Here is a 16,588-nt window from a genome sequence, read left to right as displayed (position 1 = left end):
CAAAACTAAATGGGCTATAAACCGCTAATGCAGTCCATAGGTTTTCTTATATTTTGTCCTTATAATGACTTATATTATGCAAAAACTGGAAAGATAGTGAGACAATAGTAGAATTGAATAACATCCAAAACTTATTAACATTATAATTGTGTTCACATTTGGGATAATAACTGAGAAAATGCAGTTGAAAAATGACTTAAAGAAGAAATAAATATGTAATCACAGAACTGGACATGATGACAAGTTTGGACTGGACTTCTGGATGAAGGTTGCTCTGCTCTCATTATTGAATATCTCTCTTTTAAATATTAGTAATAAACAATATTAAGTGCATTTTTATAATATACCACTGCATTCCACAAACCACCATGTCATAAATAAGTAAATAAATAAATAGAAACTCTGTAGGTTGAGCACCTGATTTTTATAACATGATTTCTGTTTTAGTGGCCCATTACCAGGATAAAAAAAAATCCCTGCACGAATATAACACATGCTAGGGTGTCCCTATAACCAGCCCCTCCAAATGACACACTGATTATGATTTATAACAAATTACTTCTCTACCTATGAAAAGTTATTCCGTTATACTTCCTCTGTATAAATCTGTATACTGCACAACTGGTGTGTTTGAGTGACATTAAATCAAAATGCTACCAACAATAAAGAATGACAGTGTGGGTGCAGCAGCTCAATGGTGTGTTTGCTTTGGTTTGAGTGTACGCAGAATGACAGCTGCGCGGGGAAGGGGAAACAGACTAACCTAAGTGGCTTCAACATTTTGATGTCATGTGATCTCCTGTCTCAATCAAACCTCCTTGGTTCTATAACTGTACTAGTTTATATTGGAGTTCCTTTTATTCTTTCACTGAATTTCTTTTTAGATTGTACACCTGCTCTGCCCTGCCTTGTCAGAGAGGTTTAGTAAGTGTCAAACTATAAAATTGTACAGCTGTATCTTTATATGTAAACACGTGTACTAAAAGGAGAATGTGTACTTTTAACAGGTCTGTGTTTGAGTGGCTTTTGTGTCTATCAGTGTATTTTGTTTTATAACATTGGCATTTGCCTGCAGTACTGTAGTTGCACATAATTGCACCTTTCTTGAATCAATGTAACTTTGTGTGCTTTGCTGGGGATTATTGAAGGAGCCTCTTCTACAAAGGCAATGAAACACATAACTTATGTATAAAATAGAGGTGTAGGTTGATTTTTGTTTGTTTTTCCTCCTGTCTGCCATTGGCAATACTTGTTAGACCAGTAAAATTATCTGAATACGTAAAGGATGTTCTTCCTTCTTGAGAAAAGAGGAACTTCATGAATCTATTAACAGCTGCCCTAGGCTAGTAGGTGATGGGTCATGGTGAACTAGCCAAAGTCCCTGAAATGGAACAGTTGAGTGTTTATTGTTTCATAAGACTAGATGAAATGTCTCTGAGCTTTAACTAACTGAACACAGAGATGAATTTTAAAAAACTTGCAATTTTTGTTTTGTACAAGAATATTCCTTATTTTCCTACTGGACCAATCCACACCAATGGGGGTGTGATTCTTCTGACCAGTAGATGCAGGTAGAGAACCTGAACTTTTCTAGTGACATCATTGGTATAAGGGCTGGTGGTGCCTGCTGAAATTGTTCAGTATTGCTTTGCCCAAGCAGTATAAGATCCTCTGAAGAACATCATAATTAATATTCATAAGACTTCAAGCAAGGACCAAGCAGAGCCAAAACCATACACAATCCCTAATATCACAATCTTCCAAGACAGGTCGTGGCTGGTCTATTAGGACTAAGGAAAGGAAATTGATAGGCGTGAATAAATTTTACCCTTCCTTGATCATTTAACACCAAAGGAATATACAAGAGCAGTTCCTTAATGGTAGAGGGACACAAGGCCCCCGATGACCCTGCCAAATGTCACATGTTTGATTAAGACATCTGTCTTGTAATGCTTTATGGAGGAATGCAGTAATGCCCAGGTCGCCACTTGGCAGATATAATTTGGTGGAATGGCCCAAGCCTCTTGTTGGGATGCTGCCTGGGCCTAGGCAGGTTGCAGCAGCACCACCAGAACAAACTTGTACCTCAGTTTGTAGGCTGCCTGAATGGCCAGATTAATCCATCACATTTTGGAAGTCATGGGTGCCACCTCCCCTTTGCACGGCCCCTGGAACAGGACAAAGAGCTTGCCAGACTTGTGAAAATAATTAGTCACCTTCAAATAGCCTGTCACCTATTGTATGCCCAGCAGCTGGACCTTGTGGGAGGAGTCACCATTGCTTTGCTCAGAAGCTGGTAGAACCACCGCCTGATTGGGTTGAAAAGGATGGAATAGTCCTGATTGAAACTAGGTTCTTTGAGACAGATCAAATAAGTTTCCTTTCTTTGAGATCTACTAAAGTTCTAACAGGTATAAATACATTTTATCATTCATTTTAGTCTTGGGGGTCTTTTACTAAGCCACGGTAGCGTTTTTAGCTCGCAGTAGAAATCAACTGGTGTTAAATATCGGTACACCAAATAGGAATATAATGGGCATCTTGGCATTTACCACCAGCTGATTTCTACCGCGGCTTAGTAAAAGACGCCCTTAGTTTGTACCAAGGGTTTGGTGACTATAGCTTTTTTTTTTTTTTGTCACTTTGTGACAATGGTCAGACATTAAGTCTGTCTGGTAGATTTGCTGTGTATTAGTAACAGCAAATTTAAGGAGTTCTTTGCAGGCAGTGAAATACACTTTTTATTGGCTAGTGTAAGAATTTCCCAAGAATGTTACTGTATAAGAGCTTTCCAGGCAGTTTGGTTGCTTTTCTAGGTGCCAATTTTTCATCGACCATAAAAAGCAGCAGAATTCAGATAATTAAGGCCACACATGAATCACAGTTCGTGGTGCAATCAACGTTGTTAGTCGCGATTAAAAAAAAAAGCACAACTGATACAATTAATTGCACCTTCCCCCTTTCCTCTAGTTGGCAGCATGATCCAATATCTCTTCCTCCCCTCTTGCCTGTGGTTCATCATCTTGCCTTCTTTCCTGGATGTACCTTAAAACAGGTCGCTTAGGGGGCAGCTGCAGAGCCATGATACATGCATACTGTTTGCAACGTGCTCTGGAGCTTCCTTTCTGACCCATTCTACCTCTGTGGAAACGAAGTTGTATCAAGAGGAGGCAGAACGGGTCAAAATGGAAGCTCTGGAACGCAGACAGTATTCATGCATCGTTGCTCTGCTGCTGCCCCCTAAAAGACCTGTTTTAAGGTATGGCTGAGAGAAAGGGAGGTGGTTGTAAGAGAGAGCAAGATACTAAACCATGGGGGAGGGAAGATAAGGGGGGGGGGGGTGAAGGAGGAGAGAGGAGTGATTTTGGACCTGTAGATGGGAGGGAGAGATGCTAGACAATGAGAAGAGAGAAGGAGATGTCTGACCTGAGGGGGGGCAGAGGAGAGGGTAGGGAGAGAAGAGAGGAAGCAATGTTGGACCCATAGTGGAAGGGAGGAAGAGAAAAATGCCAAACAGGAGAGAGAGGAAAAGACATTGGCCCCCTGGGGGGGGAGGGCAGACAGAGCAAAGGAGATACTGACCCTTTAATCATGTAATTAATGGTGATTAAAACTTTTAGGGGCCCTTTTACAAAGGCGCATAAGTGCCTACGCGCATGCAGTGCACGTTCAATCGGCATTACTGCCCGGCTAGCATGTGGGAGCACAAGACATGGTCACAGTATCTCAAAAAAGATATAGCAGAATTAGAAAAGGTTCAAAGCAGAGCGACCAAAATGATAAAGGCTACAGAGGTTAGGACTCTTCAGCTTGAAAAAGATGGCTGAGGGGGGATATGATTGAGGTCTGTAAAATCCTATGTAGAACAGGCAGTGGCGTAGCTAGGGTAGTTGACACCCGGGGCCGGTCATTTTTTAACCCCCCCCCCCCCAAATCCAGTACTAGGCATACCGAGAATACAAAACACTCAGGACCTATATATAGAGCAATTATACCATACCATAAGCAGTAATTTGTACGAGTCACACAAGGAAAAGGAAAGCATCTTAAACACTACAGTGAACACTAGAACATCAATTCACCTATTGTAAAACGAAAACAGACAGATTAGTACAGATCATCGATCCTGCACAGTCAATGCCAACCGAAAGCCATGTCTTTTTCACAAACACAGATACACCCTAATCCACTATAGAATAATAATAAACTTTCTATTTAGACAAAAATTAAACTGAACCCCCAATGCCAGACTCTGCATACAATGCAACACCACAGAAACAGAAAATGTCCCCTAGTACTGTGCAAAATATAAAGACAGCAGATGTAAATTTGAAAAAACTTAACAAATACCAATCACCACTTTACAAATTAACAAATAGAAATAAAACAAATACAGAAAATAAAATACCATTTTATTGGACTAATACCTTTAGCTTCCAGAGGCCAAAATCTCCTTCCTCAGGTCAATACAGTATAGTGCTGTTACAGTATCCTATCCTGACCTGAGGAAGGGGGTTTTGTTCTCTGAAAGTTAAGTCAAAATGTATTAAAATTAGTCCAATAAAAAGATTACCTTATTTACATGTTAAAGCAAAAAAAATAAAAATATGTATTTTATTTACTGTTTGTTGTCTCTGGTTTCTGCTTTCCTCATCTTCTTTTCACAGTCTTCCTTCCATCCAGCATCTGTCTTCGCTCTCTCTCTCTCTGCCATCCAGTGTCTGCCCTCTCTATTGTCCCTTCCATCCAATGTCTGCCCTCTCTCTCTGCACCTTCCATCCACTGTCTGCCCTCTCTCTCCCTTCCATCCACATCTGCCCTCTATTTCTGCCCCTTCCATCCACCATCTGCCCCAGTCTGCCATCTCTCTCTCCTCCTTCCATCAACATCTGCCCTCTCTCCCCCTTCCATCCACATCTGCCCTCTATCTCTGCCCCTTCCATCCACCATTTGCCCCAGTCTGCTCTCTTTCTCTCTCCCCCTTTCACCCACCATCTGCCCTTTCTCTCTGCCCCTTCAATCCGTCTGCCCTCCCTCTCCCATCCATCCAGGGTCTCCCATCCATCCAGGGTCTGCCCTCCCTCACACTCCCCCCTTCCATTCAGGGTCTGTCCCCTCTCTGCCCCCCTTTTCAGCCCCCAGTTCCAGCCCCCTTATTCCACCTGCCCCTAGTTCCAGCCCACATCTCCCACCTGCCCCCCTTTTCAGCCCCACTATCCCACCAGTCTCCAGCCCTTTTCTTCCATTAGTCCCAAGCTTCAGCCCCCAGCCACTTCTCCCTGTCCCCTTTTCAGCCCCCAGTTCCAGCCCCCTTCATCCACCACATGCCTTGCACCCCCCTTTTCTGCCCCAGACCCATTCTCCCACCTGCCCCAGGCATGGACCCATTTTCCCTCCTGCCCCTTGTCAGACCCCAGTTCCAGCTTCAGACCCCTTCTCCCATCTGAGCACTCCCCTCTGAGCACCCCCACCCCTTCCCAATTCCCTTCTTCCCTACAAGAACCCATCTGGGCTCCCCCACCCTCCCCAATCCCCTTCTCCCCTCTGAGCTCCCCCACCCCTTATCCCCTCTGAGCTCCCCCTCTCCCATCTGACCCCCCCCCCGACCCGGTCCCGTCCCCCCTCGTGGAGAGCCGACAGAGCCCTCGTCTCCTGCCATCACCCTTCGTTTTTTTTTAATCCATTGCAGCGACGCAGGCAGCGCTTCGCGTCTGCCCTGCGTGTGCTGTGAAGAGAGAAAATCACCTCGCTGGCGTCGGGCCTTCCCTCATTGTGTCCCGCCCTCTTCTGAGGTAACTTCCTATTTCCTCGAGGGCGGGACACAATGAGGGAAGGCCCGACGCCAGCGAGGTGATTTTCTCTCTTCACAGCACACGCAGGGCAGACGCGAAGCGCTGCCTGCATCGCTGCAATGGATTTAAAAAAACGAAGGGTGAAGACAGGAGACGAGGGCTGTCCGGAGCACCCCCCACCCGCTGACACCCGGCGCGGACCGCCCCCACCGCCCTGCCCTTCCTACGCCACTGAGAACAGGTAAAAGTGAATCGATTTTTCACTTTCAAAAAATACAAAGACTAGGGGACATGCGATGAAATTACATGAAAATACTTTTAAAACAGGAGAAAATATTTTTTTCACTCAAAGAATAGTTAAGCTCAAGAACTTGCTGGCAGAGGGTGTGGTAATGGTGGTTAGCGTATCTGGGCTTTAAAAAAAGTTTGGATAAGTTCCTGGAGGAAAAGTCCATAGTCTGTAATTGAGATGGACATGGGGGAAGCCACTGCTTGCCCTGGGATTGGTAGCATAGAATATTGTTACTAATTGGTTTCTGCCAGGTACTTGTGACTGGATTGGCCACAGGATACTGGGCTAAATGGACCATTGGTCTGACCCAGTATGGCTATTCTTATGTTCTTATTATCAAAATATATTAAAAATATAACATAAGTGCTTTCCACTCTTTATATAAAAAAGCTATAATGGCCAGCTTAAATTCAGAAGCCAAACATTTAGAAGGAAGCTGAATTTGGCATTTAATATGCAGTTAACTAGAAATTCAGCAATGTTTATGTTAAGATGTATTTCTAATGTATTTTTGCAGTCTGAAAATATTCATTTATCCTTTTTGTTTCTAGGATACCTTTCAGAACATTGGAAGTGATGGGCTAGGACAGAGATCTCTGGAATTTTACCAGCAAAAAATTGTGTTGGTCTTTCTCAGATGAATGCATTGTTTTTTGTTTTTTTTTGGGTGGGGGAAGAGAATTGGAAATTCATAAAACTACAAGAGCCAAAAAAGAAAAGGGATGGTGTGCTCCGTAGTACATGCATTCTCAGAATGCGTTTCTTACTCCCTCCTGTGCTCTGCATTCTCCTCCTTTATTTTCAGGGAAGGTTGAACCTTCCAGTTTATTTATAGCTGCCAACAAAATGCAAATCTACAATCTGCAGTCTCTCTGTTCCCAGGGTCTAATCTAAATAACGGGAATGTCAGCAGAAAAAATAATTGATTAAAACCCCTGTAGTTTGCCACTGTAATGTAATATTACTTGGCTAAACTATCACAAATAATAGATTTCAGAAATTTCTTAAAATCATTATTTTGCCCTGTTTAGCATTAAGAAAATCACAGTGGTTTGAGTAACAGCAGATTGCCATTGTGCAGCACATGCCAAACAAGATAGAGACATAAGAGCATGTTTATTAAAGTGCGCTAGTAAATAGGCTTAATGTGCGGTAAAGTCCCATGTTAGCATGCATTAAGCCTATTTCTAGCACTAGGAAATAAATAAATACTAAAAATTGCTCTTTCAAGTCTTGTGCTAATGTTTGCATTAGTGCAGGTAACCTGAAAAAAGAAATTGATGGGGGAGCACTTACCACCTCCTTTTTAGGAGATGCTAACTACTTAGCGCACGGTAATCAGAATGTGCTAACTGGATAGCGTGTCCATGCCCATTCTCTACCCCTGACGTGCCCCCAGGGCTGCCAAGAGACCAAGCTGGGCCCAGGGCAAACAATCTTGAGCGCTGCTCCCCGCCCCCCACTTCTGGCAGTAACTACTCACTTGGTCTGTCTCCTGCCAAGTTATTGTATTGACTCTGCTCTGCTGGCCACTGACTGGTCCTCCTTCCTGCCGCATCCCCTCTCATCTGTGCTGAGATAGGAAGTACTTCACATAGCAGGCAGAACGTGGCCAGCAGAGCAGTGTTAACATGATAATGTGATAACCTGGCACACAAGAGCAGCAGACCAATCCAGCCTTCTGTCTGTGCCTGCCATCAGAAGCCTGAAGAAAGCGACTTTTCTATTGCTGACACTGGGCCCTTGGGAATCTTATACTCTCTACCCCCCTCTAACAAACAGGTTACTTACCACAACATGCTTTAAGGCATTAAGGCTTAATGCTCTTTAGTAAACATTCCCCATAGAGGACAGAAGATGAATATTTCTACAGCACTGTCAGCATATGCAGCTCTGTATAAGATAAGGGCATGCAGGCCAAACATTTTGTTTCGTTGAGTTCCCTATGTAATTTACAGAATTTTTTTTATACATTTGGGGTGGTTGTTTTTTTTTTTCTTGGGCAGGGGATCAAATAATACACATCTAGGGGGGAAGGTAACCCATCTTAGGTCCTACAAGTCCATATCGATATTTTACTTCTAACTCGTGCTGTTTTAGCTCAGGTCCCAATTTATGCAATGAGAACTAGTTACTGATAGCCTGGGTTACTGTTAACCCCAGTTATTAACAACTAGAAGGGGCATTTTAATATAACGTCTAAGTCAGACTTTGGATGTTATGCACTAAATGTCCAAAATCCGAATAGGAACTATGGCCATTTTTTAAAATACTATTTGTAACAATTTTTTGTGCTCTGTGTGTTTATTTTTTCAGGCCATTTTTTAAATACAAACCCTGTACAAGTGAAAAATGTAGAAAATCAAGCCATTGGGATGTAGGAGGGGCCAGCGTTTTTACCAGACTGGATCCCTAGACATCCCAGGAAAGCAGTGGGGCACCCTAGGGAGCACTGCTGTGGACTTCGTATAAATGCTCCCAGGTGCATATCTCACCATTGCACACTTATCTTGTCTGCTGAGCCCTCCAAAACCTACTACCCCCAAGTACACCACTACAATAGCCCTTATGGGTGAAAGGGGCACCTATATGTGGGTATAGTGGGTTTCTGGTGAGTTTTGGAGGGCTTACAGTTTCCATCACAAGTGTAACAGGTAGGAGAATGTATACACCTGGGTCCACCTGTCTACAGTGCACTGCACCTACCACTACACTACTCCAGAGACCTGAATGCTGCTCTAATATATCTGCTATAACTTCTGAGTTTGTCATAGAGGCTGGGGAGTACTACTTTTATTCACAGTTTTGGGGGGGGGGGGGGGGGTGAGAGGGGGTTATTGACCACTGGGGAAGTAAGGAAGGGTTATACCTGATTCCCTCCAGTGGTCATCTGGCCATTTAGGGCACCTTTTTGTGCCTTATTTGTTATGGCGGAGGTTTGAGTCGGGAGAAGCATTGTTGCTTAAAGCTGCTTAAAAGCTAAGTTACACTATATTAATTATCTTGAAGATTAAATATATCTAAGAAGAATACTAGTGAAGGAGAAATATTTGAAAAAGGGAAAAAAATTGAAAAATTTGGAGAAAAGCGGGTTGATCAATGACGAGTAGAACAGCACCATTGCTATATTTGAAATATGGTTTTTTGGATGGTATATGCTGTTGAAAATTCTGAAGATCCCCATTTACTCAATAATATGGATCTATAAATGAATATTATGAATCACTGTGAGAATAATGACTATGTGTAAAAATGATCTGATATATAGTGTTTGGGATAATATGAAAGTTGTTATTTGTTATAAAAACATGTCTAGACCAACAAAATTGAAGTTTTCGCCATACACATTTTTGTTTTGTTCCATTTTGGCTGTAAAAGATCCAAATGTTAGGCACACTCTAAGCCCGTCTACGCGATGCCCCCAACACACCTCCTTGTAATTTGGACGCATTGCAGACAAAATGCAGAGATAAACGTCTTCTTCTCAAAACATCCAAACTGGTATTTTCAAAGCATTTTTAGCAATCTGTCCAAATGGTGCTCTACAACACTTTTTAGATGTTTTACTCTTTAAAAAATGAGTCCGTAGGTCTCAGTGCACAAAATGGGACCTGTGCTACAATAGCAAAAGTTAGTGGTAAAATAACATGTCTTTAACAGTAGACCATGTTGATAGCTTCCCCACACACAAAGTCTAGAGTGTGCCGTATTGCCCAACAAACACCCTATTGATCAATAGTGTGCATTATTGATGAAACAGGATAAAACCTGGAATCTTTTTCTTGCTGTTTTTAAAAATTTGAAACAACATGGTAAATGTGCTATGTATTTTCATTTGAAATAACAAGATACTTTGGATGTCAGTGTTCCAAGAGCTTATCATTTAAATTTCAGTGCAGGGAGGTTAAATGATGGTGAAGCCGTGGAGGTTACATGAGTAGTGGATAGGGCTCTAGCAGGGTATCCAATTGTGGGACTTTTGCATTGCCTGCCCTAAGTTTTCGTTCAACTGTCCAAACATAGATACAGTGCAATCTGCTTAAGTGCAAGGGTCTGAGACCAAAGAAATGCATGCAGTTAACCAGAGTGTGCACTTAACCGTTGTGACCCAAAGAAGCTTGACATCTGATAAACATATGTACAGTACTGTTTATTATTATACGTACAGTATACCGTCTCAGTTAACTGACATTAGGCTTTACTTGAAGTAATCAGTTATAGTCCTCTGTACACTCTTGAGTCTGTGAGTTCCATAGACTACGTCTGCCAGACGGTAAATGTCATAGCACTGACATCCAGTGGCCTCCAGATAGGCCCGCACAGTGTTGAGACTCTCCAGCGCTCTTGTAAAAGTGACAGGAGGAATTTTTGAATTTCGTCAGCATGTGCCTCGCTGCTCATTTCTTCATCTGTTCCATCATCAGCCATTGTTGCCTGCGTGTAGGCGCATATCTCAACATCAGTGCTGACTTCAGCTGTTTGTAGTTTGTAATCAACAGCATTGTAGCGATGGAATGGCTGGGATGTCAATAACCTCTTCATCTGATGCGTTTGCAACAGCTACATCTGTTTCGCCCCTCTCCACATCCTTAACAAAGCTCTCCCGCTTGTAGCAGTTCACAATGGTTGCCTGTGTAACATGATTCCAGGCTTCTTTCTGCATATGTAGGGAATCCAACAGTGATAGATTATGAGCCAACTCAACAGCACGTTTATCCTTGCCAGTCTGGTCATCCATAACGCTCATCAGATGACGTAGCACAAGAGCCCGATAATGTTGTTTGAAATTGGCTATTATGCCCTAATCCAGAGGTTGGATCAGAGAGGTAGTGTTTGGTGGCAGGAAGACCACCTTGACGTTAAACAGCCTGACATCATCCCTGTGTGCAGCACAATTATCACAAAGCAAAATCTGACGCTTTTGTGCCCGCATTCTAGTGTCTAACTTCTTTAGCCACTGCTTCCAAATTTCCCCAGTCATCCATGAATTTGCATTAGCCTCGTATGACACAGGAAGTTGCTTAACTTTCTTGAAGCAATGGGGCTGTTTGCTCTTTCCAATGACGATGGGTTCCAATTTCTCACTCCCATCCACATTGCAGCAAAGGAGGATTGTCAGTCGGTCCTTCGATGTTTTATCTCCAGTAGTTTCGGCATGTTTGAATGCAAGTGTTCCATCAGGAATCGCTCGCCAGTAGAGACCATTTTCACCAGCATTGAAAATGTCACGAGGTGCGAATTCATTCAAGATGGTAAGAAGAACTGAAACAACCCAATTTTCACCATCAAAGTCATCAGCGTCTTGTTTCTCACTATGCTGTTTCTTGAATTTTATGCTGTTCCTCTCCTTCCATCTTTCCAACCATCCAACAGTGGCTTTGAATTCAGTTAGTCCAAGACTTTCAGCTAGCTGATTAGCTTTCTCCATAAGCAGTGGACCACTGACAGGAAACTGTCTGCTCCTGACTCGAGAAAATCACCGAAGAAGAGCATCTTCTACCTCCTCAGCTTTTCTCGCCAGTTTTCGTTTCCATTGTGGATTTGTATTGTTTTGCCAGTCTTCCAGAAGCTGGTCTTTCTGCTTCAAGACACGTGAAATTTTGACTGGGATTGACACTATATTCTTTAGCAATAGATGCTTGACTTTGTTTTCTAATTTTTTAAGAACTTCTATTCATTCAGTCAGTGTTAAAGTCTTACAGTTCTGCTGCGACGACGACCCCGGTGTACGCTCTAACAACATTCTTTCGCTTATTTTGCCTGTGGCAGTTAAAGAGGCAGTAAATTTGAAATATCGTTGGTTGTCATACGCCAATCGGCTTCCATATTCCATGCGCGCGCTTATGCGGAGTCTTTCCTGCAGAGGAGCGGTCTTGAACCATGCATATAAGCGAATCTTGCACTTATCAGTGGTGCGCTAAACCGATGTTTGTCCCCATAGAAATGGATGGTGCCAAAAACAGGACCGAAGTACGGCATGCAGTTAAACAGAGTATGCGCTTATCCGACATGCACTTAAATGGAGTGCACTGTACATAGATGGAAATTTTCATACTGCCCGTGAAGCTACAGCGCCCATGGGTATGTAACGCCCCCTTGTTGGCATCCTTGGGTCCAGGGCCAACCTGGCAGGAGTCCCCCTCAAGCATGTACCATCGGTCCCTTGAAAGAGTGGCACCTGGCGCCTCCACCTGAGGAAGAATGTGTAAGCATGTGGGATTTCCCTCCCTTTTCCTCAGGAAAAATCCAAAAACACTACTATGAGCAGACATGGCTGAGATTCTAAATAATTTGTTCAAACAATATAGTTATTAAAGCATTTAAAAAGTGAAAACATAAAATTCATGAAACTTGTTTGGTATTGAGAATAATAAAATCTGTTTACTAGTATAATGTATAAGCCTCTGCTTTAACCAGGTAGTTGCACACACTTTCCAATCCAGTTCATATATCAGAAAACGTAATTATGTGGAATATCCAAGATGTTGATAAACATTTCTGAAGTCAGCCCATACACAACTTGAAACAGTAAACAGGCAGCTTTGAATGACACTCACTTTTGTATAAGGAGCCCAGTGTAAATGATTCAAGTAAGGCGTGTTCCTGTCAAATTTCCTAAGTCTGAAAATCAGTCGAGCGGATGTGTTCTGGATGAGTTGGAGTATGGACATCAGTTTAGCTGAAAGACATAGATACAGTGCATTGCCGTAATTGGTGTGCGAGAGAAAGAGCATTTGAACAGCAAAACGAATGATGTTTGATCGTAATAGGATATGATCAGCCTCAATTGCTTGAGTTTTTTAGAATGTTTTTTTGCCATAGTTGATTGACTTGTGGTTCAAAAGACAGGGAGGAACCAGTACACTGGATTTTGTCTCCACAGGTAGAGATAACCTGGAGGGTAAGACCAACGTGTTTGGAACAGACTTATTAGGAATGTGGAACCATAATAGTTTGGTTTTGATCATGTTCAACTTTAACATGTTCTCGATGACCCAGCTTTGAATGTGATCCATGCAGTTTGATACCCTAGAGATAGGTTCTGGCAGGTAGCACAGACTGGTATTAGCATAAAGATATTGTCTGCATAGGATAATAAAAGTTCATCCTTTGCCAGCAGACTGCATGTCTGTTGGCCCACCCAGGCCCACCCAATCTGCTGTCTGCATGCCTGCTGGCCTACCCATGCCCATGTGCTGACTGCTTGCCTGCTCCTGCTGAATCTGCATGCCTGCTGTGCTGTCCCACCCAATCTGCTGTCTGAAAAGCACTAAGCCATGTGCTGCTGGTTAAGGGTATGGATTGTATGTACAGGTTTTAAGGTTCCTGGAAACGAGAGTGCCAAATTCAAAGAGTTTTATGTCCATGTGATATTCTGAAAATTGTTCTTGATGTGTCTGTTCACTTTCAATAAGAAAAAAAAGCTAGAACTAATATTATTTGTCATGAGATTCCTGAACTGAATAAGAACTACAATTTTTGGGAGAGGGCTAAATAGAAACTAAAATTATCATTGTTGCCAAAAACTACAATAAAATAAGAAACAAAAAGAATTAAAATTATTTTCTGGGCTAAAATATCACTACAGGTAAGCCACTTAACCTTCCATTGTCCCAGGTACAAAATAAGTACCTGTATGTAATATATAAACTGCCTTGATTGTAACTACACAACGGTGGTATATCAAATCCCATCCCTTACTTCCCAGGAGCTGGGCACTTCCTATCTCTTATACTGCTACTGGTCGCAGGTAACCGATGTGTTACCAGATTCATTCTTCTGAATGTCCAAAAGCCTGATTGAGTCCTGTAGAAGGTAATCATTGACTGGCTCCATGTACTTATATAAACTTGGAACTCACAACACTGTCTTTTCCTTTGAAAGGTTTCTTTTGGGAATCCTATCTCTGAGAGCCTTTGTTTCTACTGACTTGGTGTCTGACTTCTGCTTGTTTTCCTGACTATAAATCTGTTCCACCTGCTCCAACTTCTGCCTGTTTTGGACGCTGTTTCTGCCTGCCATTTGGATTTGGTTCTATGTGAAGCAATAACAATAATATGAGGAATTTATGTAGGGGTCCTTTTACAAAGCTGTGGTAAGCACTAATGCATGCTTACCACAGTTAAAAATGCCTTACTGCGGGGTGTGCTCAGGCGTATTATGGTTATTTTGGGATTGGCGCATGCTACCTATGCGCTAAAAAATAGAACTTATTTTTTAGTGCTGGGGGCAGAGAGTGGGTGTGCTCTGAGCTAATCGGTTAGTGCAGCTACATTGCTGCATTCTAACTGATTGGTGTGTGGTTAGCAAGGGCTCACGTGCTAATGGAAAAATTAGTGCATGGTCATTAATAGTGAAAACTAAAAAAATCATCCTTTTTACCACAGTTTGGTGAATATTGGGGTCCTTTTACACAGGTGCGCTAAAAAATGACCTGCACCTGTAAACACTTGTATTGGACACGCGCAGGTCCATTTTTCAGCGCGCCTGCAAAAGAGGCCTGTTTTGGCTGAAAATGGATGTGCGGCAAAATAAAAATCAGCGCGCATCCATTTTGAACCTGAGACCTTACCACCACGCATTGACTTAGTGGTAAGGTCTCATGTGTTAACCGGGCAGTAATTATCAGCACACATACACTGCCAATTACCACCCGGTTAGCACCAGGTGGTAGAAAATAGAAATTAGTAACACATACATAGTAACATAGTAGATGATGGCAGAAAAAGACCTTCACGGTCCATCCAGTCTGCCCAACAAGATAAACTCATATGTGCTAGTTTTTGTGTATATTTTACCTTGATTTGTACCTGTCTTTTTCAGGGCACAGACCGTATAAGTCTGCCCAGCACTATCCCCGCCGCCCACCCACCAGCCCCGGCACAGACCATATAAGTCTGCCCAGCACTAGCCCCGCCTCCCAACCACCGGCTCTGCCACCCATTCTAGGCTAAGCTCCTGAGGATCCCTTCCTTCTGAACAGGATTCCTTTATGTTTGTCCCACGCATGTTTGAATTCCGTTACCGTTTTCATCTCCACCACCTCCCGCGGGAGGGCATTCCAAGCATCCACCACCCTCTCCGTGAAAAAATACTTCCTAACATTTTTCTTGAGTCTGCCCCCCTTCAATCTCATTTCATGCCAGTGGCGTAGCCAGACTGCCAATTTTGGATGGGCCTGAACCTAAAGTGGGTGGGCACAAAATTTTCTCTCTACCCCCCTTCCCCAGCAAAATTTAGTCACACTAATCAGATGCATTTGTTACACAGGGGTAAAGTGCTGCTTTTCAGTGCATCAGGTTTCAGAAAATAATAATAGCCTAACACCCTTTTAATGAGCTTTCAGAGGCCAAAACCTCCTGCCTCAGGTCAGTATAATGCTGTTATGGTATCCTCTCCTGACCTAAGGAAGGAAGTATTGGTCTCTGAAACTTTATTAACATATTACTTTATCCTAAATTAAAAATAAAATTATTTTCTTTACCTTTGTTGTATGGCCATTTACTTTTTCTCATTGTGTTGCTCCCAGTGTCTAGATTCTGCTTTCCTTCGTCTTTCTCTTGCCAGGGTTTCCTGTCCATTCATCACCTATGGCTTTTCATCTTTTCCTCACCCTTGTTCTCCACATGCCCCTTCCTCTTATTCTCCAGCCTTTCCCTACTCTGTCCTCTCCCTCTTTCCATCCAGCAGCTCTCCTCTTTCTATCCCCATCCTTCCAGTGTCTCCCCTCTTTCTTTTGCATCCAGCGTCTCCTTTTTCTCCCTACCCTTCCATCCAGTGTCTTCCCTCTTTCTCTCCTCATCCTTCCACCCATCTACTCGCTCTCCCGATCCTTCCATCTAGTGTCTCTATCTCCCCTCTCCTTATATCCAGTGCCTATCTCTCTACCCTTTTCTGTTCAGTCTCCCCTCTCTCTCCACATCCTTCCAGTCTCTCCCCTTTCTGCATCCTTTCATCCATCTCTCCTCTTTCTCTCCCTATCCTCCCATGTCCAGCAGCTCTCTCCCCTCCAGTCCCTTCTTCCTCTCCCTCCCATGTCCAGCAGCTCTCTCCCATCCAATCCCCTCTTCCTCTCCATCCCATATCCAGCAGCTCTCTCCCTTCTCTTTAGTCCCTTCTTCCTCCCTTGTCAAGCAGCTCTCCAGCCCTTCCTCCTCTCCTTCCCATGTCCAAGCAGCTCTCTCCCTTCCCTCCAGTCCCTTCTTCCTTCCTCTCCCTCCCATGTCCCAGCAGCTCTCTCCCTTCCCTCCAGTCCCTTCTTCCTTCCTCTCCCTCCCAGGTCCCAGCAGCTCTCTCCCTTCCCTCCAGTCCCTTCTTCCTTCCTCTCCCTCCCACGTCCCAGCAGCTCTCTCCCTTCCCTCCAGTCCCTTCTTCCTTCCTCTCCCTCCCATGTCCCAGCAGCTCTCTCCCTTCCCTCCAGTCCCTTTTTCCTTCCTCTCCCTCCCATGTCCAGCAGCTCTCTCCCTTCCCTCCAGTCCCTTCTTCCTCTCTCCTCTCTCCCTTC

At 43.4% G+C, this 16,588-nt stretch overlaps 1 long non-coding RNA gene across 1 annotated transcript; it reads right to left on the bottom strand.

The window, feature by feature from the left end:
* Window positions 1–527: 527 nt before the first annotated feature.
* On the bottom strand, window positions 528–15,100 carry LOC115472949. The gene is made up of 3 exons (XR_003942582.1): window positions 15,090–15,100; window positions 6,020–6,023; window positions 528–621 (listed from the first exon to the last, which is right to left on the bottom strand). It is a non-coding gene; the product is annotated as an uncharacterized LOC115472949 (long non-coding RNA).
* Window positions 15,101–16,588: the final 1,488 nt, after the last annotated feature.

Source organism: Microcaecilia unicolor, chromosome 6 (assembly GCF_901765095.1).
Source record: "Microcaecilia unicolor chromosome 6, aMicUni1.1, whole genome shotgun sequence".
Lineage (NCBI taxonomy): Eukaryota > Metazoa > Chordata > Amphibia > Gymnophiona > Siphonopidae > Microcaecilia > Microcaecilia unicolor.
The sequence above is the reverse complement of the archived record's forward strand: the minus strand, read 5'-3'. Positions and strand labels throughout refer to the sequence as shown.